The 27,491-nt window shown below is 37.3% G+C and overlaps 1 pseudogene; it reads right to left on the bottom strand.

Moving 5' to 3' along the window:
* The window catches only part of LOC131276823 (vomeronasal type-2 receptor 116-like), a 65,750-nt pseudogene extending 38,941 nt beyond the window's left edge, over window positions 1–26,809 (bottom strand).
* Between the last annotated feature and the right edge of the window lie 682 nt (window positions 26,810–27,491).

Raw genomic sequence — 27,491 nt, 5'->3', positions numbered from 1 at the left:
ATCATCAACACTAAGCAAAATTATCAGAATAATGTTTCAATTTAGTTATATGGAAACAACTTCTCTTCATTTCAAATACTAGTAGTGTAATGATAGCTCATAGTGATCTTTACTATTTTTCAGTATTTTATAGAGCTATATTAAGAATCATTTACAAGGACACATTTCTAAAACAATTTTCTTGAGCCACATTTTCAGTGCTAAGTCACAGTGAAATTGCAGGCTTATATAAGCAGCTAGCATTTTTCTATTTTATCCCCCTCTTTTATGTTCATAGAGTTGTCTAGTTCAAATGTTACTAAACTTTAAACACATGGATATTATTAACGCATCTATCAAGATCCCAATAGAATTTACATGGAACAAAACTGAGAACATCAATGTTGCTAAGATTTTCTGCTTCTCTAGCAGTTAAACTAATTCCATTGGTGATTTCTTTTACAAAAAAAAAAAATCAATTGCAAGATATTATTGAAATTTAAAGACTCATTTATAGATTATTTACTCCATTATTTCTACTGTGGCCAGGCAATGTTGAAATAGAATAGCCTTACTTTTTTCTTAAAGGGGTCTCCTCAAAATTTAGACCAATTTTCCAAAACACCACCGAGATCAAATACATCTGCACACACAGCACCAACAGAAATAACAAAGACAGAACATCAATATCAGGACTTACTCAAAATCAACAGTTTCCCACATCAAAGCAAAAATACAATTGATGTGGGCTGTGGGTGGGAGACTGTTCTTCTCTTCTGTAGATAACCTAAGCTGTATGTGTCTCAACCTGTGGGTGTGGGACAGTAAGAGGCTGCAGCCCTGCTCTTGGTGACCATGGCAATAACTCCTATCCTGGAGAAACAGTTTACTGATGTGAACTATATACTTTAAATATTCAGGGAAAATGCAAACAAAATGTGCTAAAAGCTTATCTAGAATGTACAAAGTCCATTCTAAAAGCTTACCTAGGATGTGGAAAATATATGCTAACTGAAGCATATTGAAACAAAGAATGATTTGGCCCTTCCTTTGTATAAAAGGAACTCAAAAAATTTGTTCGGGGCTTGTGTTTGAAGCAGAAAGCTCTGGAGTCTGACTGGCTGTCAATGAATCATGTTTCCCTTCTCAAAATCATTCCTGAGTACTGGCCTTTCTATATGCAAATAATTGAACCTCTCTCATCTTCTACAATATTTTGGGTTGCTCGTCCAGGATTGCAAATGAAGACAAGAGATGGTAACATTTTGCTGCCCCTTCAGATCCCTGAGGAAGCCAGGAGTACTTGGGTGAATCCCAGTCATCAGGGTGCCCCTGGATTAAATTTAATCCAGATAAGATGGCCCCAGCACAGTCTTCCTGATGAAAATCGAGAGCAATGGAAAGTCTGAAGGAAAATTCTGGGGAAAATAAAGAACTCTGGATGTGGCATAAGGTAAGAGTCCCCAGAGGAGCATAGTTGGGAAAAAAACATAGCTTTAACTGCTGGGTAGGGAGCCTGGTCACCTCGCAAGAAAGGACCCTAGTACCTCCAGAAATTTGAGGGGAAGCAGTTCTCTTTAGTTCGGAAAAAAGGGAAAAAGTCTGATGTTTTGGGTTTGTCTAACTGCATGTTAGAATCTAGTACTGGTCTTATCTGCACTTAAAGAGTGGAGTCTTAATTATCATGGGAAAGAATGTTTATAGTTTTGAGTCCTAACATCCTGGAAATTGGCCTGGATTTTGAAAAACTTGGTTAGGGAAAATGAATCGGCTTTTCTAGTGTGGCTTAGTCTGGGTGTAAAATTAAACAGTGAAACAGGTCTAGCTGGCATCTTTTGTTATGGTGCTGAATTGCAAATGAATTTGTTTTATATCATATGTTAATGTTAAGTGTTCTCTCTTTCTAAGGTTTATGATGGCTGTGGGGGCAGCTGTGCTGAAAAAGATATATATATAGAGAGAGAACTTGTGGGTCTGATTAATGACCTTTGTGCTTCTGTCTGTGTCAGCTCAATGCTGGTGTTGGAGTTGTGTGGTCATGAAAACTGGTGGAATTTGTTTGAACTGGAACCCTCCCTTGCCATTGGCAAGGGGGTGAATTGATTATAAGACAAAACTGTGGAGTCTGGATGTTGTGCATGCTCTGCTCTCTTGTCTCTGATCTGCCCCTTTGCTGGGTCTTGGGCGTTGTCCGTGTGCATGCCACACACATGGGTTTTTTTGGACTTGCCCCGGTCAGGGTGGCTGGATCCCCAAGAGGGGCACCAAATTTGAGTATGTTCTTTCCACCTATTTTGGCAGAAAGCTGGGAAGGGAGTGCATCTTGCCCCTTTCCAGTGAGTCCACACCTTCTATTCATAAGCCACATTCCTATTTGATCACAGTGCCCATGACTGCCTGGAAGGGAGAAGGTAAACAGGATGCACAGAATGATCAAAATAAATGCAGTGAAGTTCCCTCCCTCAGGTGTCAAAGACCAAAATAAATTTGCATTCTGCCCAGGTTCTTCTGCTCTTCTGAATATATCTCTCCCTGTGAAACTATGTAGAAATGCTTTGAAAAGTTTTAGAATTGTAAACTTGTCTGAAGAAAGGAGGCTATTGCTTGAATTAATAGACCTCTAATCATTTGATAACCTCTTTAATGGTCTGGCTGGGAACATCAGGGTTGTAAAACTACAGAGGAAAAAAATCTGTGTTTGGCTTTTGTCAGTTGGTGTTGCATAAGAATTTATGGTAAAAAGGCAGTTTAAAAATGAATCTTTAAATGCCAATACTCTCTTGCTGGTGAATTAAATGTATAACTTGCAGATGAGAATTTGTTCTATTGCTAGGAAAAGACATAATGTCACAGAATTGTTACTAATAAAATTCTTGTGACTTAAACAATAAAGGTATCCCATTCACCTTAAGGTTAAAACTTAATGAAAACTGTAACTAAGAGTTAAGATAAAAAAATAAAAAAAGAGTTAAGATAATTTATAGATGCATGTATATTATAAAACAGCAGAAGGATAATAACTGAAATTATACCTGGGTGAATTTATAGCCTGAACCTGTTATTGTAAGTATAAATTCTAAACTAACCTTACCTTCGTTTATGGTTACATTAAGCTTAGCCTCACCCCTTGCCGTTGCTTATGGTTATTTCAGAACAACTTCTGCCCCTATAGTCCAGGGAAAAGTAGACTTGGGACATCCCTGTCTCCTGTCCTACTGGTATTGTTAACCCCGCTTTCTCTCATGATTCCAGATGTGAGCTAAATTACTGCCTGGTGAAATTCTTAGCCCTAGGGTTTGAACAACTGCTGGAGTTTTATTATCTCCAAGGACTGGAAAATAAAGGAGTTCTTCTCCCTTGACTCCGAGGGTTCCTTTAAGTGGCAATTCATGAGAGAAAACAGTCTCCCTGAGGCTTCAATAGCCTCAGTAAATATATGTAGAATTAGTCTTGTTGCTCATCCAAAATTCTGCTAAATTCAAGGTAAAATATAAAGTTCTGAAACAAAAGAAAATGGTGCTAAAGCATTGGAAAAATTTTGGTTACAAGCCATTAGTTAAGAAACAAAATTCTTGTGCAAAACTGCATAGGTTTGGTGGAAATTAATGGAAAAAAAAACCTTTAGAAAGGCTGCAGTCACACTTGTTTTGTTAAAAAAATGAAACTTTTAAGTAAATAAGTTATGTTTCTGTGTCAAACTATTGGTGTCTGCCTATTTGCTCATTGATGGTTAAAAATGCAATATGCAGTTATATATGTTACATATATATATATATATATATATATATATATATATATATAGAGAGAGAGAGAGAGAGAGAGAGAGAGAGAGAGAGAGAGAGAGAGAGAGAACCTGAATGGTATATAAACAACTGAGGGAGTGATGAATTCCTAGAGAGGGGAGCTCTATCACAGTCCCTAAAGGAACAAAAATCCCCCAAGTGCAACAGCAAAGACCAAAAACGAATGAAGGTCCAACAATGAGCCCCTGATACTAATGACTATGCTTGCGAGCCTGTGCACCTCAAATAAGAACAAGGCCTAGAGCAGGAGTGTGCCTAAGAGTTCCCTCCTGAGAGCCTCCGTGTTGCTCAAATGTGGTCAGTATTGAAGCCAAACTCAGCATGTAAATGCATTGCTTTCCCCAGTGTGGACATGACTCCTGGGGATGAGCCTCCCTGATGCTGAGCGATCACTACCACTTCTCCCATGAGGGAAAGGGTCAGAGACAGAAAAAGCAAAAGATTAAAAAGAGAGACCCAGACAAGTTTCAGAATGTGAAATTGAGGCAGTCACTCGACTGGGAAAAAGGGGAAGGGGTATCTGTAGGATCCCCCGGAGATGTTCCTCCAGATAGTCCACTAGGGAGGATGTTAAGGCATTGGACCCATAGTGATTGGACCAAGGGAAAAGACAAGAAGAGAATGATTAAATACTGCTGTTGTATCTGGACCAAGGAAAGTAATTTACTGCCTGACATATTATGGCCAAAATACGGTGCAGATGAGGATTGGCTTTGTGCTGACCTTGTATTGTATGTTAATGGGAAAACACCCTTCTCCAAAGAAGAGTCTTACTATGCCATGTGCTGGTTAAAGGGAAAGGGGGCCACTTTCTATCCTGTGAAAGCTGAAAATCCAGGCCCCAAGACTAAGCTTGCAGAAACTAAAGCTGTAGAAACTAAGGCTGCATAAACCAAAGCTGTAGAAACTAAACACTGTGACCCCCTGTATAATCTCCCTCCTCCTTATGTTCCCCCTCCCCTCCCAGGAGAAGGGCCATTAGACTTGGAGGGCCCAATAGAACCCATTGTAAACCATGGGGAACTGGAGAATCAAGCAGGGCCAGAACCCGAAGAAGGAATTGGAACAGTGTAAGAAAGATATACGAAATTTTCCATTCCCCAGAACATCTGAGGAGAAGAGAGTGAAAGAACAAAACACCATTGAGCCTCTGTATCTGCTGAGAAAAGTACTAGTGGGGCCAGGGGAGATTGGTTTTTCATTATTGTGACACATTCTTTGTATTTGGTGAGTACATTTTGTAGCACTACTGCAACACATGGATAGTGGTTTACATTGTAGTTTATGCTCTCACCCAGTCCACCAGTGGGCCATGGCAGGACCTACAATGTCCAGCAACTGTCCCTGCAGTATCACCCAGGACAGCCCCAAGTCCTGAAAATGCACCCACATCATATCTCTTCTTTGCTCTCCCTAACTTCAGTAGCTACCATGGCCATTGTCCCCACATTAATGCTATATTTTCTTCCATTACTATTCACAGTAGTTCCAGTAGAGAATATCAGTAAGTCCAGTCTAATCCACACTCTATTCCTCCATCCTGTGGACCATGGGATGATTATGTCCAATCCACCTCTATATCAAGAGGGGGCTTACATTCCACATGAATGATGGATGCAATTTTCCTGCTTGAAGTTGAAGGCACTCTTGGTTCTCTGGTGTGGTGGTTGACCTTCTTTACATTCCTGTTACATTTTTTGTGACCTATATATCTCCAAAAATTAAAAAAAAATAGAAATTTCAAATGAATAAATGTCATGCAAAAAGTGTGTAACAAATTACATAATAAGTAAAGTCAGATCACAGAACTTCAAAACATATACTTGATTATATTCCAAGAAACCATTGCCTTATTAACATTCTGATCTAATTGACCATATTCCACTCAAAGACCATCAAGTCATTTCTTTCTTTCCATCTTTCCATCTTTCCATCTTTCTTTCTTTCCTTCTTTCCTTTCTTTCTTTCTTTCTTTCTTTCTTTCTTTCTTTCTTTCTTTCTTTCTTTCTTTCTTTCTTTCTTTCTTTCTTTCTTTCTTTCTTTCTTCTTTCTTTCTTTCTTTCTTTTTGGCATTGCAATTTTTGGGTCATTATCTTTTATTTTTCTTTAATTTTTATTTTTTTAAAAAATTTATCATAGATTTTGCCCATATGGGTGCTGTTTATTAACCTTCTTCTCCATTTCTTTTTCCTGTAAACCAATGATCCAAACTCTAGCTCTGTGATTCTGCTCAATTTGCTTAATTCATGTCAGTGATGTCATGTATTATTTTTCCTTCAGTGCCTGGCTTGCTTTACACAACCTAAGGTCTTTAATATTCATCTGTGTTATCCCATGTGTTAGCAATGTATTCCTTCATACAGCTGAATAATATTCCATAGTATGTATATACCATAATTTGCTTATCCTTAATCTTTTGATGGACATTTGGGTTGATTCCAACATTTGTAAATAGTGAATAATGCTGCTGTGTGCATCGGTGTGCATAAAAATGTTTGTGTCCTTGCTTTCAGTTCTTCTGGGTATAATCCCAGCCATGGAATTGCTGCATTATATAGCATATTGATAGTTAGATTTTGGAGGAATCTCCAAACTGTCCTCCACAAGGGCTGGACCATTCTATATTCATACCAGCAGTGGATTAGGGTCCCATTCCTCAATATCCTCTCCAACTCTTGCAATTCTCTATTTTTTAATGGCCAGCAGTCTAAGGTATAAGAAGATATCCCATTATAGTTTTGATTTTTATTTCCTTAGTAGCAGTGATGTTGAACATCTTTTCATGTGCTTTTTATTCTTTTGCATTTTTTCTTTGAAGAAGTGTCTGTTCAAAGCACTTGCCCATTTATTTTAAATGGGGTGCCTTTTTAATTTCAAGATATAGGGTTTCTTTACATAGGCTTTATATTAGGCTCCTCTAAGATATATGGTTACCAAAATTTTCTCCCATTGTGTAGGTGGTCTTTTCACTTTGTTGACAAACTCTTTTGAGGTACAAAAGATCTTAATTTTGAGGAGGACCCATTTATCTATTTTTCTTTTCACTGATTGTGCTTTGGGTGTGAAGTTCAAGAATCTATTTCCTATTAACATATCCTTTAGATGCTTCCCTATATTATCTTCCAATATTTTATGGTATTGTCTCATATTTAGATCTTTGATACATATTGAGTTAATTTTTATATAATGCGTGAGATGGTGTTCCTCTCTCATTCTTTTGGATATGGATATATAGTACTCCAAGGACTATTTGTTGAAGAGGCAATTCTCTCCCTAGTGAGTGAGTGAGGTGGCCTTGTCAAATATCAGGTGACTGTATATGTTAGAATGGATTTCAGAACTCTCAATTTGGTTCCATAGGTCTGTATGTCTATCCTTGTGGCAATATGATGCAGGGTTTATTTTATGATTTATTTTATTTTTTATAATTTTATTTATTGTCTTTTTATAAAGATACATATATCACAAAATTGTTACAGTAAAAAATATGAGTTTTTCCTATATACACCACTCCCCAACCCACCCCACTACTCACAAATCAACAATCTTTTTCATCAGTGTGCCATGCTCATTGCATTTGATGAACACATTTTGGGGCACTGCTACACAGCATGGATTAGAGTTTGCATTGTGTTGTGCAAATCCTCTGATATATTATTCAAAATCTTTTTGTTTAATTGATTCTCTGTGAAAATGTTCTGTCTAATGGTGATAATGGTGTATTAAAGTCCCTTGTTTTTATTGTAGAGGCATCTATTTCACCACTTAATTTTTCCAGTGATTGCCTCATGTATTCTGAGATGCCCTGGTAGGATGCATCAAAATTTAGGATTGTTCTTACTTTTTGAAAGATTACACATTTTATTAATATATAGTGTCAGCCTTTGTCTCTTAAAATAATTTTGCATTTAAAGTGTATTTTGTCTGATACCATTATAGCTTTTCACACCCTTTTTTGTTTGTTGTTTGCTTGTAAAATTATTTTCCAGCCATTCAGCCACTTTAACCCCAGTGGCTAAAGTGTGTTTCCTGTAGAGAGCATACAGATGGATCCCATTTCCTTATCAAATCTGCCAATCTCTGTCTCTTGCCTGGTGAGTTTAATCCATTATCATTAAGTGTTATTGCTGTCACAGATTTACTTATTTAGTCATATTTTCTTTGGGTTTATGTATATAATATGTTGTTTATATTTCTCTTTGTTTGTTTTATTTTATTTTTCTTACACACTCTCTCCTCCAACTCTATTTTTCTCCTGTTTATTCCTTTCAAATTACAGCACTCCCTTTAGTATTTCTTGTAGTGTGGATTTCTTAATGGCATACTCCCTTAATTTCTGTTTATCTGTGAATATTTTGAATTCTCCATCATTTTTGTAAGGTAGCCTCATGGGATAGAGAATTCTTGGCTGGAAGGTTTTTTTTTTCTTTTCTTTTAGTAGCTTAACTATGTCATATCACTACCCTCTTTCCTGCACAGTTTCAGATGAGAGATCAACACTTAAATTTATTGAAATTCTATTTTATGTGCTGTTTCTCTTTTCTCTTGCTGCTTTCATTATTTGTTCTCTGTTTTGAGCATTGGAAAATTTGACAATATTTGCATCTTGGAATTTATACTGTTCTGGGTTTGCAACACTTTGTGGACATAGACATCCATCATTGTTAGGGTTTTTGATTTCTTGTTCTGTGCCTTTCATCACCATCATACTGTTATCTTTTTCTGTATGTTTACAAATTCTTCAGTGTCTTCTTAATATCCTTAATCTCTTCCTTCACTTCATTAATTTGGTTCATACTTGCTTTGACAGTTCTGCTTAATTTTTCCATGTACTGCCTCTGCCCCTAGTTGATTAGTTTCTTTCTTTCCTCTAGGGTTATATTTAGATGCTGTTTATGTGTGTGTGGTATATTTTCTCTTTGCTATTTTTTTCATCCTATTCTGTTTCTTTGCTTTGTCTATGTTCCATTGATAGAAAAAAAAAATAGGGCCAGAGAAAGAGATAGTGGTAAGAAGAGAAAAAGTACAATCACAACTATACTAATAAGTTGTAGAAGAGGAAATGTGTTAGACCAAGGAAAATGAATAATTAACTCATGAAAAAAGTGTGCAGTAAAATAAGAATTAAAAAGTGGAATACAAATAAAGAAATGAAAAACTAATAGAGAAAATGATCTAGAGAGAACTGAAAGGTGAGAATAAGAAGAGAGGGAAAAAGAAAAGACAAGACACTTAAAAATGTTTAAAGACGAAGGAAAACAAAGACTAGGGGAGATCAACATAAAAAAAGAAAAATGGAAGACTAAACAAAGAGAGGTTGAATATAAGAAAAAAAACAGAGTAGAAGATAGAAATATGAAGGAAGGAAAAGAAATAATATAGGTAGACTGCAGAAATAATATAGGTAGACTCCAGGACTGCAGGATGCAATAGCTTGTATGATAAAATTCCCCCTCACCTCTCCTGGTCAGGTTGAGTCCCCTTCTGACATTCAAATATGACCCTGATATCTGAAGTCACCACAGAGAAATGACTCTCAACCCTCTCCCAGATCTAATTCTCCTCCCAGGGGATCCTAAATAGGCCCTTGGAAGGTTAAGTGCTTCCTACAGCCTACCTTCCTTAGTGGAGTTGGGATATTGATCATTTTCAGCACAGGACCTGTCAAATTGCCAGACTCCACCCTCTCCAAGCCCAAGTTCCTTTCTCCTAGGTGGACAATGTAAATCAGGTTGCCTAAGCAGGTTCACCTCTCCCCTCTTCCAGGGTCCATCACTTGTTAGCTGGTATACTCTGTCAAGTTCAAAAGGGTTGCAGGTAACTACACTTACCTCAAGGAAAGCCCTCTCCACCCTTTGATAGAACCCCCTTACTCCTGGAGTATGCACCCTTCTGCTTGGTGGCTGGTGGGAACAAGGGGATTTCTAAGTTGATTTTTGCCTTGAGGGTGGGTCTTAGCCAGCAGGTGTTTCCAGCCACTAGGGTGAGAAACTCTGGGTTTTCCCTTGGGCTCTTTATACCTTTGTCATGTTTCCTCCAAATCAGTGCCCTGAAGTCTCCTCCTCTGTGGGTTCCCGAAAGAGCTCACTCAGTCATGATCTTGTACCTTCTCAGCTGTTTTTTTGTGAGAGAGGTGGTGAGTGCCCAATTAAACTGATGCAATCTTCCCTCCTAACCGCAGTTCTTCCTAATGTAAACTTAGTAATGGTATTGCTGTCACAGTAAGTTTATATCTAACTTCTTTAGGAACTTCCATGCAGACTTCCACACAAGTTGTGTGTAATTCTGTTTCCAACAATGATGAATGAGAACTCTTATCACTCCACCTCTTCTCCATCACTTACCGTTTTCTTTTCTTTTTTTTATAACTGTGGCCATTCTATTAAGTGTGAAATGAGATCTCATTGTAGCTTTGACTTCTATTTCCCTAATTAGTTTTACTGAACATTTTCATATGACTTTTCACCATTTATATTTCTTCTTCAGAAAAATGTCTATTCAGGTCTTTTGTGCATTTATAATAGGGTCCATTTGTCTTTTAATTCCTGAGTTGTAGAGTCTCTTTATATATCATGGATATTAAACTTTTGTTGAAAATGTGAGTTCCAAATATTTTCTTCCATTTGATAGAATGCATTTTTATCCTCATCTCAAAGTTCTTTCAGGAGCAAATGTTTTTAATTATGAAAAGATGCCATTGATCTAGTTTTTCTCACTGTTGCTCATGCACTGGGTGTAAGGTTTAAGAGAACACCACATGCTGTGAGACCTTGAAAAAGTTAACCTACCTTATCTTTGAGGAATTTTCCTGGTCTTTATGTCGAGATATTTGATGCATTTGGAGGTGATTCTTGAGGAGTGTGATAGAGGTCTCTTCTCCTTCTTTTGTTTAAGAATATCCAGTTCCCCTAGGCCATTTATTGAAGACTCTGCAATGTTCCAGTAAAGACAACCTGGAAGATTTATCAAAAATAAATTGACTGTAGATGTGAGAGCCAGTTTATGAGTCATCAATTTGATGTAAGTGATCAATATGTCAATTTTTATGCTAATACCATGCTACTTTGACTACAGAAGTTTTTAATACACTTCAACATCTGGAAGAACAGATCCTCCAAATTCACTCTCATTATTTGGGTTGCTAATTAAGGCTATTCAGGGACCCTGTGCCTTCCAAATAAGTTTGGTAATTAACTTTTTTATTAATGTAAAGTAAGCTGTTGGAATTTTAATTGCAAGTGTATTGAAGCTATAAATCAGTTTGCTTAGTTGACATCTTTACAATATTTTTCTTCTAATTAATACAGAATATCCTTCCAAGTGTTTAGGTATACTTTTATTTCTTTTTACTTTGATTTTATGATCTTTAAATGAAGACTATTATTTTAGGAAACACCAAGAGAAAATTCCTGAATTATTATCTGTCTATCAAAAAATTATTACAATGAGCCTCTGGAAAAATCAGAAATTAGTGACATCATCAATATTTGAATACTCAGAAGTTGTAATATCTATCTCAGTCTCACCTAACTTACGCTGAATGTGCAGGAGAAAGTCACATGTTGCAGATAGAATGTGGGTTATGTCAAACTTAATCCAATGTCAAACCCCAGTTTGGATTGAGATCTCTTTCTGGAGTCAAATAACACAAACCCTGTCAACAGTTAGTGAGTCTTAGATATGACAGATTTTTTTTCCCACCAAATCCATATAGCAGAGCAATTGCTTTAAACTGGTAGAGAATGAAGTACACATTCATTGTTTCAACACATATGATAATGTTATATATACCTGGAATAAAGATTTTTCTGCTGAAAATTCCGGCAGATTATTCTGTCTTCAGTATTGTAGTAGGGAATATGACAGAGAAGTCAAATATTTAAAGGAAATTACACAGTAAGCGGGTGTTTTACTGTACAATAAAAGGGTAGACTTCTACAAATTAGGCAGGTTGTTTTTCTGTGGATGAAATAAAGCATCTAGATTTCAAACACCCACTGTTTGACCTCGGTTAATCATGAGAAAATTTCTAAATGAAGCAAAAGTATATTTTATAGAGAGAATGTTTCTCACCTGTACAGCTTTTATTTTTATTTTTTTTATTTTTTTAATATTACATTAAAATACATGAGGTCCCCATATACCCCCCACCCCCCTCACCCCACTCTTCCCCCCTTAATAACAATCTCCTCCATCATCATGAGACATTCATTGCATTTGGTGAATACATCTCTGAACACCGCTGCACCTCATGGTCAGTGGTCTACATCATAGCCCACACTTTCCCACGTTCCATTCAGTGGACTATGGGAGGACATACAATTTCTGGTAAAACTGTCCCTGCAGCATCAACCAGGACAACTCCAAGTCCCCAAAACACCTCCACATCTCATCTCTTTCTCCCATTCCTTGCCCCTGGCAGCCACCATGGCTACTTTCTCCACACCAATGCCACATTTTCTTTGATTACTAATCACAATAGTTCATGAATAGATTATCAGTAAGTCCATTCTAATCTGTACTCTATTCCTCCATCCTGTGGACCTTGGAATGGTTGTGGCTAGACATTTTTTTTTATTGATTTTGTAACAATATTACATTAAAAATATATATATGAGGTCCCATTCAACCCCACCCCCCCCACCCCACCTCTCCCCCCCCCCCCCCAGCAACACTCGTTCCCATCATCATGACACATCCATTGCATTTAGTATGTACATCTTTGGGCACCTCTGCACCTCATGGTCAATGGTCCACATCATGGCCCATACTCTCCCCCATTCCATCCAGTGGGCCCTGTGAGGATTTACAATGTCCAGTGATTGCCCCTGAAGCACCATCCAGGGCAGCTCCATGTCCCAAAGACGCCTCCACCTCTCATCTCTTCCTGCCTTTCCCCATACCCATCAGCCACCATGTCCACTTTTCCCAATCCAATGCCACCTCTTCTTTGTGGATATAGGATTGGTTGTGTCCATTGCACCTCTATGTCAAGAGGAGGCTCAGATACCACATGGATGCTGAATGCAATCCTCCCACTTTCAGTTGTAATCACTCTAGGCTCCATGGTGTGGTGGTTGTCCTTCTTCAACTCCATCTTAGCTGAGTGTGGTAAGTCCAATAAATCAGATTGTAAGTGCTGGAGTCTGTTGAGGCTCAGGACCTGGCTATCACATTGTCAGTCCAGAGATTCAAATCCCCTAAATATATCTTAAACCCCAACACTAACTGCACCTCCAGCACATTAGCATGAAAGTCTTATGAAGAGAGATCCCATCTGAGTCCAGATTAATCACACATAAACACCATTTCCAAAGAGGGGCCATCTGACCTGGTAGTTAACCCCATCGGCCATGACCATAACTCCCATGGGTCTCTTTAGCCCTCAAAGGAACCGATACCTGGGGGTTGTATCTGCTTTATCTGTCTCTCAGACTCTGCTCAGTTTTGCATAAGGGCAATCCTTCTGCCAGCCTCCAGACTCTTTTTTAGAGACTCGTAGCCATATAAACTCATTTCTCCTTTCCATTTCCCCCTTACATTAGGTCAAGCAGCATTTTAAAGACATGTTATTTTATGTAGACAGGGATATTCTGCATCCGCATTGAATCTTCCGTATAAGGTCATTTTCCAGTTGCATCATCAGTTGGTAGTTAATAGTGGACCCTCGGTGCCAGGGACGCTCATCCCCAGGTGTCATGTCCCATGCTGGGGGGAAGGCATTGCATTTACATGCTGAGTTTGGCTTCAAGACTGGCCACATTTGAGTAACATGAAGGCTGACAGGAGGAAATTCCCAGGCACAATGCTGCTCTAGGCCTTGTTCTTATTTTAGGCTTATCAGCTCACAAGCATAGTCATTAGCGTCAGGGGCTCACTGTTGAACCCTCACTCCCTCCCGGTCCCCGCCACTGTACCTGGGAGACTGTCGCTGCTCCCCTAGGGACCACAACAGAGCACCACTGGCCAGGAACACAGTACCCCCCCTGCTGTGGTTTTTAATTGTTGCCACTATGAGTATATCCAGACATTACCATGCACCCTGGACATATGTTCTGTACAGCTCCCTGTCAGCCATATATCACCTGTCAATGGTATCCTATACCAGTATCCCTCCATTGCCATTGTTGAAACACTCTGTGATCCAGAACTCCCCAAAATTTGAAGGCCAATATAATGTCAGGGTCCCTTACTAGGGAATGGCATATAGCGATGGGTTTAAAGGTTAGATAGAGAATACATGTTGACTTGGAAAAAATTCTACATCCTATCTTTTTCTTTTTTTTTCCCCTAATTATTGAGCTTCTCCTCACAGGAGCCCTAGACCACAGCAATGCATGTATATAATATACAGCACTCCCATACATCCACCACAAAACCTTTTCCCTTCCACAGCGATAACCTTACACCCTATTCACATCATATTTACTTAACGTGATGTACAGAGTCTATGACAATAGCTTTCTAACAAGGTTACATCTGTGCTTACATTGTGGTGCATACTTTAAGATACACAGTTTTTAAATTCTTAGTTATCCTATGTTTTACATTATGGTTTACATTATCAGTCTGTCATCTCCTATATGTTATGGTGTAATATTACATGTTTTATATCCATCCATGTGTACTCTCACGAAACTCCTCTCTTACCCCCCATTTACCTTGGTTCCACACATTTAACGTCCATTTTCCCTTCCACCTTGGTGCCCACAGTGACAGCCAACCTCCGTTTCCCAAGGAGCCACTTCCAGAGATAGATGGAATAGTGTTCAGGGCCTAACTTGCTCAACTGCCCCAATGCCCTGGGAGCCACCCTTTCTCTCAAGGGATACAGTTCCGTCTATTTGATGGCATTAGTCCTCCCCAGGATGTGGGTCCACCCCCACTCTCACTACTTGGGTTTCTACCCCATGGTGTCACCCACTCTGGCAGAATGAGCATTTAGACATTGCCCAGGAGCCCGTCCTGCATCAGACCCTCCCCTCCGAGCGTTCTAAACAGGTAACCCTCTATATTATATTTTGATATGATTTTCTCGGCATTTTACTCTCCACCAACACCTGACCCTCTCCTGTGTTCATATGCTACCCCTCCCTCCCCCCACTTTTGGGCAATGTTACCCATCCGCCCCTCCCCAGCCACCCTCAAACACGCAAAGCCCCAACCAGCGGCAACCCCTTGCCCCCCTTCTATCTCTTCTTTGTGTTCATACTTACCACCATCTCGTCTTAAATTCCACCCCTGCAGACATCAGCTCACATCCTTCCTCCACCCTCCGATTTCTTGTAAGCCTATCGTTCAGTCTCTTGCTATCTAGGGCAGCTTGGTTATTTCATATCATTGAGGTCATGTAGTAGTTGTCCTTCAATGTCTGGGTTGCTTCACTCAATATAAGGTTCTCAAGATTCATCCATGTTATCACATATGTTTGTAGTGTGTTTGTTCTTACAGCCGAGTAGTATTCCATTGTGTGTATATACCACATTTTATTCATCCACTCATCTGTTGATGGGCATTTGGGTTGATTCCAACTTTTGTCGAAAGTGAACAGTGCTGCTATGAGCATTGGTCTACATATATTGGTTTGTGTCCTTGTTTTCAGTTCTGCTGGGTATATACCCAGCAGTGGTATTGTTGGGTCATATGGCAAATCTATGGCTAGTTTTTTGAGAAACCGCCATACTGTCCTCCAGAATGCTTGGATCCTTCTGCATTCCCACCTGCAGAAGATGAGTGTTCCCCTTTCTTCACATCCTCTCCAAGACTTGTAATCTTCTGTTTTTTTCATAGCTGCCAATCTTATGGGTGTAAGATGGTATCTCATTGTGGTTTTGATTTGCATTTCCCTGATAGCTAGAGATTTGGAACATTTTTTCATGTGCTTTTTTGCCATTTGTATTTCTTAATTGGAAAAGTGTCTGTTTAAGTCTTTTTCCCATTTTTTAAATGGGTTGTTTATCTTTTTATTTTCAAGATATAGGGGTTCTTTATATATGCAAGTTATAAGTTTCTTATCAGATATATGGTTGCCAAATATTTTCTCCCACTGTGTGGGCTCCCTTTTTACTTTCTTGACAAACTCCTTTGAGGTGAAGAAGGCTTTAATTTTGAGGAAGTCCCATTTATCTATTTGTTCTTTTGCTGCTCGTGCTTTTGGTGAGATATTCATAAATCCATTTCCTATTACAAGGTCCCGTAGATGTTTCCCTACACTGCTTTCTAAGGTTTTTATGGTCTTGGCTCTTATATTTAGGTCTTTGATCCATCTTGAGTTGATCTTTGTATAAGGTGTGAGATGGTAATCCTCTTTCATTCTTCTACATATGGCTATCCAGTTCTCCAGACACCATTTGTTGAATAGGCCACTCTCTCCCAGTTGAGAGGGTTTGGTGGCTTTATCGAATATTATGTGGCTGTATATGTGAGGTTCTATATCAGAGCTTTCAATTCGATTCCATTGGTCTGTGTGTCTCTCCTTATGCCAATACCATGCTGTTTTCACCACCGTAGCTTTGTAGTATGTTTTGAAGTCAGGTAATGTGATTCCTCCAATTTCGTTTTTCTTTTTCAGTATGTCTTTGGCTATTCGGGGTCTCTTTCCTTTCCAAATAAATTTCATAGTTAGTTTTTCTAGTTCCTTAAAGAAGGCTGTGTTGATTTTTATTGGGATTGCATTGAATGTGTAGATCAGTTTTGGTAGGATAGACATCTTAATAATGTTCAGTCTTCCTATCCATGAACAAGGAATAGCCTTCCATTTATTTAGGTCTTCTTTGATTTCCTTGAACAATCTTGTATAGTTCTCGGTGTATAAGTTCTTTATCTCTTTAGTTAAATTTATTCCTAAATATTTGATTTTTTTATTTACTATTGTGAATGGTATTTGTTTCTTGATTTCCTCCTGATCTTGCTCATTATTGGTGTACAGAAATGATACTGATTTTTGTGATTGATCTTATAACGTGCGACTTTACTAAACTCATTTATGAGTTCTAGAAGCTTTGTTGTAGATCTCTCAGGGTTTTCTATGTATAGGATCATGTCATCTGCAAATAATGAAATTATGACTTCTTCCTTTACAATTTGAATGCCTTTTATTCCTGGTTCTTGCCTCAGTGCTCGAGCAAGTACTTCTAGGACAATGTTAAATAGGAGCAGAGACAGTGGGCATCCTTGTCTTAGAGGGAAGGAGTCTAGGATTTCTCCATTGTAAACAATGTTGGCTTTAGGTTTTTCGTATATACTCTTTATCATGTTCAAAAATTTCCTTGTATTCCAATCTTTTGGAGTGTTTTTATCAAGAAAGGGTGCTGTATTTTGTCAAATGCTTTTTCTGCATCAATAGATATAATCATCTGATTTTTTTTCCCTCAATCTGTTTATATGGTGTATTACGTTGATTGATTTTCTTATGTTGAACCATCCTTGCATACCTGGGATGAATCCCACTTGGTCGTGGTGTATAATTCGTTTAATGTGTTGTTGAATACGATTAGCAAGTATTTTCTTAAGTATTTTTGCGTCTAGATTCATTAAAGAAATTGGTCTGTAATTTTCCTTTCTTGTGATGTCTTTGTTTGGCTTTGGTACTAGGGTAATGTTGGCATCATAGAAGGAGTTGGGCAATGTTCTTTCTGTTTCGATTTTTTGGAATAGTTTCAGCAGGATTGGTGTCAGTTCTTTCTGGGATGTTTTGTAGAATTCACCTCTGAAGCCATCTGGCGCTGGGCTCTTCTTAGTTGGGAGATTTTTAATAACTGATTCTATCTCTCTGCTTGTGATTGGTTTGTTAAGATCATCAATTTCTTCTTTTGTCAATATGGGCTGCTTATGTGTTTCTAGGAATTTGTCCATTTCCTCTAGATTGTCATTTTTGTTGGAATATAGTTTTTCAAAGTATCCTCTTATGATAGTCTTTATTTCTGTGGGGTCAGTGGTGATATTGCCTTTCTCATTTCTTATTTTGTGTATTTGCATCTTCTCTCTTTTTTTCTTTGTTAGACTCACTAAAGGTTTGTCAATTTTGTTGATCTTCTCAAAAAACCAGCTCTTGGTCTTGTTTATCTTTTCAAGTGCTTTCTTATTTTCTATTTCTTTTAGTTCTGCTCTTATCTTTGTTATTTCCTTCCTTCTTCTTCCTGTTCGGTTACTTTGTTGTTGTTTTTCTAATTCCTTCAAATGTGCAGTTAGCTCTTCAAATTTTGCTCTTTCTTCTTTTTTCATATATGAATTTATGGCTATAAATTTTCCTCTCAGTACTGCTTTTGCTGCATCCCATAAATTTTGGTATGTTATGTTATCATTATCATTTGATTCAAGGTAGTCATTGATTTCTTTTGAGATTTCCTCTTTGACCCACTGTTTTTCTAAGAGTGTGCTGTTTAATTTCCAAATCGTGGTGTGAAATCTGGGCTTCTGTCCCTTGCAAATTTCCAGCTTGACTCCACTGTGGTCAGAGATATTGTTTTGTATGATTTCAATCTTTCTGAATTCATTCAGCCTTTCTTTGTGGCCTAGCATATGATCTGTCTTGGAGAATGATCCATGTGCGCTTGAGAAAAATGTATATCCTGCTGTGTTTGGGTGTAGCGATCTATATATGTTTATTAGATCCAACTGCTCTAATATACTGTTCAGATGTTTTGTTTCTTTGGTGATTCTCTTTTGAGATGTTCTGTCCAGAGTTGATAGTGGTGTATTAAAATCCTCCACTATAATTGTAGATTTATCTATCGTTTCACTTAGTTTTTCCAGCATTTGCCTCACGTATTTAGAGGCACCCTTGTTAGGGGCATAAATATTTGTAATTGTTCAATCTTCTTGACAGATTTTCCCTTTCACTAAAATGCAGTATCCTTCTTTGTCTCTCACAATTGTTTCACATTTAAAGTCTATTTTGTCTGATATTAATATAGCTACTCCTGCCTTTTTTTGGTTATTGTTAACTTGTATGATTGTTTTCCAGCCATTCACTTTCAATCTCCATGCATCTCTGGGTCTAAGATGTGTCTCTTATAGACAGCATACGGATGGGTCATATTTCCTTATCCAATGTCCCAGTCTGAATCTTTTGAGAGGTGAGTTTAATCTGTTGACATTCAGTGTTATTACTTTCAAGGAATTATTTGTGTTAGCCATATTTTTATTGGATTTGTGTTTGTCATATTTTGTTTCTATTTTTTTGTCTTTTTTGTTGTTGTTGCTCTTATACTCTCCTCCAACTCTGCCTTTCTTGTTTTTTCCTTTCTTCCTGCAGAACTCTCTTTAGAATTTCTTGAAGGGGAGGTTTCTTGTTGGTATACTCTTTCAGTTTCTGTTTGTCTGCGAATATTTTGAACTCTCCATCATGTTTGAATGCTAGTTTAGCTGGATAGAGTATTCTTGGTTGGAAACTTTTTTCCTTTAGTACCTTGACTATATCATACCACTGCCTTCTTGCCTCCATGGTTTCAGATGAGAAATCAGCACTTAATCAAATTGAGCTTCCCTTGTATGTGATGATTTTCTTTTCTCTTGCTGCTTTTAGGATTTTCTCTTTGTCTTGAGCATTGGATAATTTGACAAGTATATGTCTTGGGGTGGGCCTGTTGGGGTTTATGACTAGTGGAGTGCGCTGTGCTTCTTGGATATGCACATCTGTCTCTTTCAGTAGATTTGGGAAGTTTTCAGCCATTATTTCCTGCAACACTCCTTCTGACCCCTTTCCCTTCTCTTCACCTTCTGGAATGCCTATAATACGTATGTTTGAGCGTTTTGCATTGTCATTAAGGTCCCTAAGTCCTAACTGGATTTTTTCTATCTTCCTATTGACCCCTTCTACTATCTGTTTGATTTCTGATGTACTGTCTTCCACATCACTAATTCTCTGCTCTGTCTCTTCTAGTCTGCTGATATTTGCTGCAAGTGTATTTTTGATTTCTTGAACTGTGGTGTTCATTCCCATCATATCTGTTATGTTTTTGCATTTGTCTGCAATTTCCCCTCCAAGTGATGTCTTCTGTTGTTAACCTCTTTCATTACTTCATCAAATTTGTCAGTGATAAATGTTCTGAGCTCTTTCATTGCTTGTGCAAAGTTTTGCTCCTCATCCTGATTTTTGGTTTGTTGAATGGATTCAGCCATGTTTTCCTGATTACTGGTTTGGTTTGTAGATTTTTGTTGCTTTCTGGTCATCTCTTTATTTTGATGAATTTAATCAGTTCCTTAGCTTCTTTGTCTACTCTTGGAGGTTAATTAGCTGTTATTTTTGCATAGGTGTTATATATTCTCTTTGTCACTTTTTTCCTTCTTATTCTAATTTCTTGTTGTTGGTTAAGTTCACTTTAAGAGAAAGTATATTAGTGTGGGGGAAAGGCAATTTTGTGAGCAAGGGAAAAGTGTATAGTAGTATTGGTGATTTATGTTAACAAAGCAAGAATATGAGATCTGGGAGGATGGAGGTTAGATTCATGTAAATTGTGTAGAGTTATAGCAGTAGGTAGAGTACTTATTATGAGGTAGATGATTGAATATGGGAGGAATGTGGTATGAGCTAAAAAGCTATTGTTTTCGTGAGAGAGGGGAAGAGAAAAGAAAGGTACTAGTTTCAAGTGTGGATAACAGACAGAAAACAAAACAAAGGTATAGGAATTAAGACTTAGACCCTTCGTGGATCGAAGAAAGGTAGGTGGGAGGTGGAATATAGGAGAGCCAGTAGATGGTGGCGGGTATCAAGATGTAGGGGAAAGAGGATAGTGTAGGTAGCCTAAATCAGTTCACACAGAAATGAGGCAGTGGAGGATGAGAAATCCCAGCGAATGTGAGGTGTTTCCTGCTGCAACTATTGTATAATTGAGTTAAAATAAACTAAGTAGAATATGAGGGACAAGAGGTGAAGAGGCAACAGAAAAAAAAGAAAGAAAGAAAAAAAGGGGGGGAAGGGATGAGAGGAAGAAAGGAAAAGAGGGTGGGCAAAGGGTGGGGAACAGGTAGGGGAAAGAAAAAAAGAAAAAAAAGTAGATATACACGAACCAGAATTAAAACACCCACTACACAGCACCTACCACACACAAAAAAAACCTTAAATAACTGAGTAAAAAAAGACTTTGGGGCATACGCTGTGAGAGAAGACTCAGGGATAATGTGGTGTTAGCAATCAGGAAATTGAAAAAAGTAAAGAATAAGTCAAAATGAAAATAAAAACAAAACAAAATGAAACGATAAAGAAAAAATGCCAACGTTGAAGGCTAGGGCATTTAAGGACCTCAGATGGACCTCAGTGCGTGATGGATTCAGGGATGGAAAGTCTGAGATATTGAGGAATCAAGAGGTGTGAGTTTCTGTGGTGTGGGCCACCAGAGTTTAGGTAATTCAGACCTGGCAACCTCCAATCTGGTCAACAGGAAGCCTGGGAGCCCCGCAGTGTAACACATGGCTAGACATTTTTTAAGACCTGCTATATGTCCTTGTTTCCAAAACTGTAGATAAAGGGATTCAACATGGGAGTGACAACTGTGTACATCATTGAAGCTATTGTGTTTGCCCTTGAGTTTTGTGTAGCAGCAGAACAAATATCCACTTCAAGGCTTGTGGCATAAAACAAGGTCACTAAAGACATAAAAACTTACAATAACAATTGCTTGTGAGAGTGTGGTACAATACAGGCTCTTCTTCATTGTTAGTAAGAATATACAATGGAAGAAAGAGAAGACAGTTTAGTCTTTTCTTGGAAAAATAAATATTGTCTTACTAAATCATCCCTTAATTGTGATCTTAGGTACATATGTGGATTATATGAAAGCAGTTCTACACAAACATCCATGGATGAATGTTTCTAGCAGATATTTTATTTATTTATTTATTTATTTATTTATTTATTTATCTTTCTCTTTATTTTTTTTAAATGTTACATTAAAAAAAATAAGAGGTCCCCATATACACCCCAACCCCTCAACCCACTCCTCCCACATAAACAACCTCTTTCATACTCTGTTTTCTCTTCAGATCATATAATTTTTTCACCTTTTACTAGCAGACACATTCCCCCAGCACCTGTGAAGATTCTGTGTCTCAACCTGAAGTTATCAGAGAAAGTGTCTAAGATTATTTAGATTGTTTGCCTATGATTGCTCATAGTCTTCTCTTATAATCACTTTAATATCGGCAATATCTAGTAATACGTGAATTACATTTTAGATTTAGTAATTTGCATTCTTCCTTTTTTAAAAAATTTCAATTAATCATTTGCAATTGCATTGATCTCTTCCAAGGACCCACCTTTAGTTTCATTCATTCTCAATTGTTTTTCCATTCTCTTTTTCATTTTTTCCACTCTAATCTTCATTATTTACTTCCTATACTAACTTTAGTTTAAGCTGATGAATTCCTATACTGCTCTTTTTTCATTACCTTCATTGCTTTGTAAAAGGAGCTATGTGTTACTCATTTCATCACTCCCAGATTAATATTTAGTTCTTCATATTGTTTGATGACCAAATGTCTATTGAATTTCTAAAAGAAATAATGGATGAAAGTGTTGAGCAGGTGGGTTCATTCAGGATTAGTGCACCAAGTTGTCAATTTTCTTAGTTTTTAGCTGTGGGAGTGATCAGAACTACAGAATAAAGGTTTTTTAAATTTTGGTTTTAATTGTACAATTTGTGGTAATTTTGTGTGTTCAATAGGTGACCCATTATTAGCAAGCAAGCCTCATTTTTACTACACAGTAGAGTACAGTAGAATATTAAGTTGACTGATCCTGGCTGAGACTGCCACTTTACTCTTTAGACATGTTTATTAACTGTTTAGAAAATGAATTTACCAGGAATTTAACATGTCTAATACACTTTTGTACTTGATTCAAAATAGAAAAGATATCATTTTAATTATTAGGCATAAATTTAGTACAGGGTAAAAGTACAGCATTTAATATTAATTAATGTATTACTTAAGGCATAAGGATTCAGAGTTGCAATTAAATAGCTTTAAGTTTCAGGTTTGTAATACTTTACATGTTATCTCTCCATGGGAGCAGGCCATAATGCCAATTGTTTTTAAGTTTTATTACAGTATCCTGGTAATCATTACTCCATTTAACATGTTTTTTACACAGTGAGCAAGTCACAGCATCGTTGATCCTAGAGAGAGTTTCCAGTATTCTACCAGCCTGGTGCACAGTGCTCTCTGGCACTATGGAACAGGGCCAGTCTGGAGACAATACCCATTGTATGCTTGGCTGTAATGAGTTATCATTGGCTGCTGCAGGAAATTGAAACTGCAATGTAGTTTCTATCAACTCCAGGAGCAGAACCAGAGGCTGATATAGCAAATATTTCTAATTTAGGGTATTCAATGACCAGCCTAGCAAATAACTCACATGGAGAGGCAACCTGCAATGTATTCAAGACCTGGTTTGAATGCACAAGAGAGTTTGACAATGCTAAAGTTTATTTCTTATTTTTATATATTTTTAATCATTTTAATTTAACACATCATATATCAAATGACTTCATTTACATATACTTTTTTTTTACTTATACTTTTTTTTTACCATGGAAATAATAGTAATACTATAACTTTAGTAATAGAGAAAAATAACTATTAATCATAGTTAAAATGAAAACAGAAGATTTCTAGTAGAATCAAGATAACTCTTCATTACTATTTACCTAAATATGCACTTTACAGTTGCATTCAAACAGATTTTATTATCACAAAGTTATTCTTTGCTACCAATATCAATCCAGGTTTTTAGTTAATAATGACTTTTAGAAGTAGAACCATTTAAACGTTTTCAGTTTGGAAAATATTTTTACAACTTTTTATAATTGACCACAAAACATAGACTAGTTACTTTACATTAAAATAAACACATTAAATTACAATTCCTAACCAAAGACGTTCACTTTATTGATTTAAGAGAGCATATCTACAATTTTTCTTCTTTAGTTTAATTTCATGAACATGACCTAACAATTTTCATTGCTTCAAAGATTTTGTACATATAATGCTAATTTACTTAATGGGTAATTTATAAAATATGGGAGATTACACTCAAGCTAAACAAAATTGAAACCATTATAGTTTATGCAGTTCTTTTTTTTACAGGAAGCTAAAATTCCTTTTATTTGTTTATGTTCTGAAACTGAATAATTTTTAAAAAGCATACTGACTATCAGGTTCCAATACACATTATAATCACATAATTCAGGAAAGAACTCTCCATAGCTTTTATGGACTTTTCTTTACTTACTGAAATTTGGCAACAGAACCACTAACCACTCCTTTTAAGGCTGTTAAAAGATTTAAACTGGGAAATTGCAGGGTAAACAGATTGATTCTTAATTCTATCTGCCACACCTAGTCCCACCCTCAAAGCTCTTGCAAAGAGAAGGCTCTTACACAATAGTTTCTATAATCAGAATTCTATATGACTTTTCTGTCTTGCTTAGTCTAATTTGGTTTCCAGGAACATTTATTCACATATATATCTGCATATTTAATTTTTAGCAATTTGAATCGATCTCTTTTAAGAATTTTCATTTGCTAATTTGATATTATCATCCTGATGTATGAAGACATACACTGAGCAAATGGGCAGACTCAAATAGAGTTAGACACAGAAACACAACTCATTGATGTTACCTATAATGTGCATTATTTTATATACTGTTTAGCTTAATTTGGGTTCCAGAAAAATATATTACTTATAGAACTGCATACTTAATTTTTAACAATTTGAACAGATAGGCAGACATGAATAGTTTGACACAAAAACATGACTTAGCTACTGAAAACTTTTATTTTTACAAAATAAGTGACTGCAAAACATTTTAAAGATTCTTGAAACGTTTTCTTATTTTGCATAAGAATTTTGTTTCTTAACTAATGGTTTGTAACCAAAATATTCCCAAAGTTTTAACATAATTCTTTTTTGTTTTAGAACTTTATATTTTACTTTGAATTTAGCAGTGTTTTGGATAAGCAACAAGATTATTTTATGTATATTTACTGAGGCAATTGCAGTCTCAGGGAGACTGGTTTTTCTCATCAATTGCCATTCTTAGGAACACCTACAGTCAATGCAGGAGACTTTTTTCCCCTAGTCCTGGGAGGTAATAAAAATCCAGTGGTCATTCAACCCTGAGAGCTAAGAATTTCACCAGGCAGTGATTTAGTTCACACCGGGAATCATGAGAGAAAGCAGGGTTACTAATACCAGTAGGACAGGAGACAGGGATGTCCCAGCTTTTCCCTGGACTATAGAGGCAGAAGCTGTTATGAAATAACCATAAGAAAAGGCAAGGGGTGAGGCAATACTTGAAGTAACTAAAAATCAAGGTAAGGTTAATTTAGAATTTACAGTTACAATAATATTTTCAGACTAAATTCACCCAGTTATAATTTCTGCTATTATTTTTCTGCTGTTTTATAATATAAATGCATCTATAAATGATCTTACTCTTAGTTACAGTTTTCATTATGTTTTAACCTTAAGGCAAATTGGATACTTTTATTAATTAAGCTACAAGAATTTTATTAGTAACAATTTTGTGAAGTTCTGCCTTTTCCTAGTACCAGAACAAATTCTCATTTGTTTGTTATGCATTTAATTCAGAAGCAAGAGTGTATTGGCAATTAAAGATTCATTTTTAGCCTAGCTTTTTACCGTGAATTCTTAGGTTCCAGCAACTGACAAAAGTCAAACGCAGATTTTTAAAGTAGAGTTTCATTCCCTGTTTTTCTTCTTTCTCTGTAGTTTCAAAACTCTGAAGTTTCTAGCCAGTCTATTAAAAAAAGGCCATCAAGTGTTTAGAGGTCTATTGTTTCAAGTGATAGCCTCTTTTCTTCAGACAAATTTAGAGTTTTAAAACATTTCAAAGTATTTCTATAGTCTCACAGAGAGATTAAGAGAAGTAGAAGAACCTGGGCAGAATGCAAATGTACTTTGGCCTTTGACATCCTAGGGAGGTAACTTTATGGCATTCATTTTGATGCTGCTTTTCACCTCCTTCACCTCTCCCCCCTCCAGGCAGTATGGTGCACAGCAATCAAATAGGAATGTGGGTTATGAATAGAAGATGTGGACTCATTGGAAAGGGGAAAGCCACTCCCCCCTTTCCAGCTTTCTGCCAAAATGGGCAGACAGAACCTACTCAAATTTGGCACCCCTTCTGGGGACCCAGCCTCCCTGACTGGAGTAGCCCCAACAAACCTTGGTGTATGGTGCAGACACAGATGGCCTGGCAAAGGGGCAGAACAGAGACAAGGCAACAGAGCATGTGTAAACATCCAGCCTCCACAGTTTTGCCCCATAATCTAATTCACCCCCTTGCCAATGGCAAGGGAGGGTTCTAGCTCAATTAAATTCCACCTCTTTACATAACCATACAACTCCAACACCAGCATTGAACTGACACAAACAGAAGCACAAAGGTCACTAAACTTTCCCACATTTTTCAGCATGGCTGCCCCCACAGCCATCACAAACTTTAGAGAGAACACTTAACATTAACATCTGGTATAAAGTGAATTCATTCCCAATTTAGCACCATAACAAAAGATTCCACCTAGACTTTTGTCACTGTTTAACTTTACACCCAGACCAAACTTCACTAGTAAAGTCTATCCATTTTCCTGTAACCAAGTTTTCAAAATCCAGACCAATTTCCAGGACGTTAAGATTTGAACCTATAAACAACCCTCCCTATTATAATCAACCTTCCACTCCTTCAGTGGATATAAGACCTGTACCGGATTCTAACATGCAGTTAGACAAATTCAAAACAGCAGGCTTTTTCCCAGTTTTTCTCCTTTTTCCATGACTAGAGAGAACAGCCTCTCCCCACTTTTCTGGGACTACTGGGGTTCTTTTGGGAGGTGATCAGCCTCTCTCCCTAGCAATTAAAGCTAGGTTTCTATAGACTGTGATTCCCTGGGAAGTCTTACCTTCTTCCATGTTTGGAGTTCTTTTTCATTCCCAGAATCTTTCTCTTCAGACCTTCCATTGCCCTGGATTTTTGTTGGGAAGATTCTGGTGGAGCCCACATCTTTTCTGGATTATATGTAATCCTGGGACACCCAGATTTGGGGTTCACCCAAGTCCTCTGGCTTTCTTGGGGATTTGGAAGGGGCAGCAAAATGCTACCATCTCTGACCTTCATTTGAAATTCTGGACGAGTTCCCAGAAATGTAGAAGTTGAGAGAGGTTCAATTATTTGCATATAGAAAGGCTAGGACTCAGGAATGATTTTGAAAAGGAAAAATGATTTATTGATGACTGACCTGAATTGGGAGCTTTCTGTTTCAAACCCGAGACTTGAACAAGATTTTTGAGTTCCTTTTATACAGGGTAAGAGCTACATCGTTCTTTGTTTCAATGCTCAATAGGTTTGAATTAGCATATATCTTCCTCATCCCAGGTAAGCTTTTAGCATGGACTTTATACATTCTAGATAAGCTTTAAGCACATTTGGTTTGCATTTTCCTTGAATATTTAAAGTTTATAGATTTTGCATTGCTAAAGTGTTTCTCTAGGCCTGGAGTTGTTGCCATGGTCACCAAAGGCAGGTCTGCAGCCTCTTACCATCTCACTGCCACAAGTCAGGACACAGACCACTTAGGTTACTTATGAAGGGATGAACAGCCTCCCACCCATAGGCCACATCAATATAGTCTTGCTGGTAAGAAATCTTAAGCGCATGAGATATAAACCATCTGTTAGTTGGAGAT

This window comes from Dasypus novemcinctus, chromosome 30, assembly GCF_030445035.2.
Source record: "Dasypus novemcinctus isolate mDasNov1 chromosome 30, mDasNov1.1.hap2, whole genome shotgun sequence".
Taxonomy (NCBI): domain Eukaryota; kingdom Metazoa; phylum Chordata; class Mammalia; order Cingulata; family Dasypodidae; genus Dasypus; species Dasypus novemcinctus.
The sequence above is the reverse complement of the archived record's forward strand: the minus strand, read 5'-3'. Positions and strand labels throughout refer to the sequence as shown.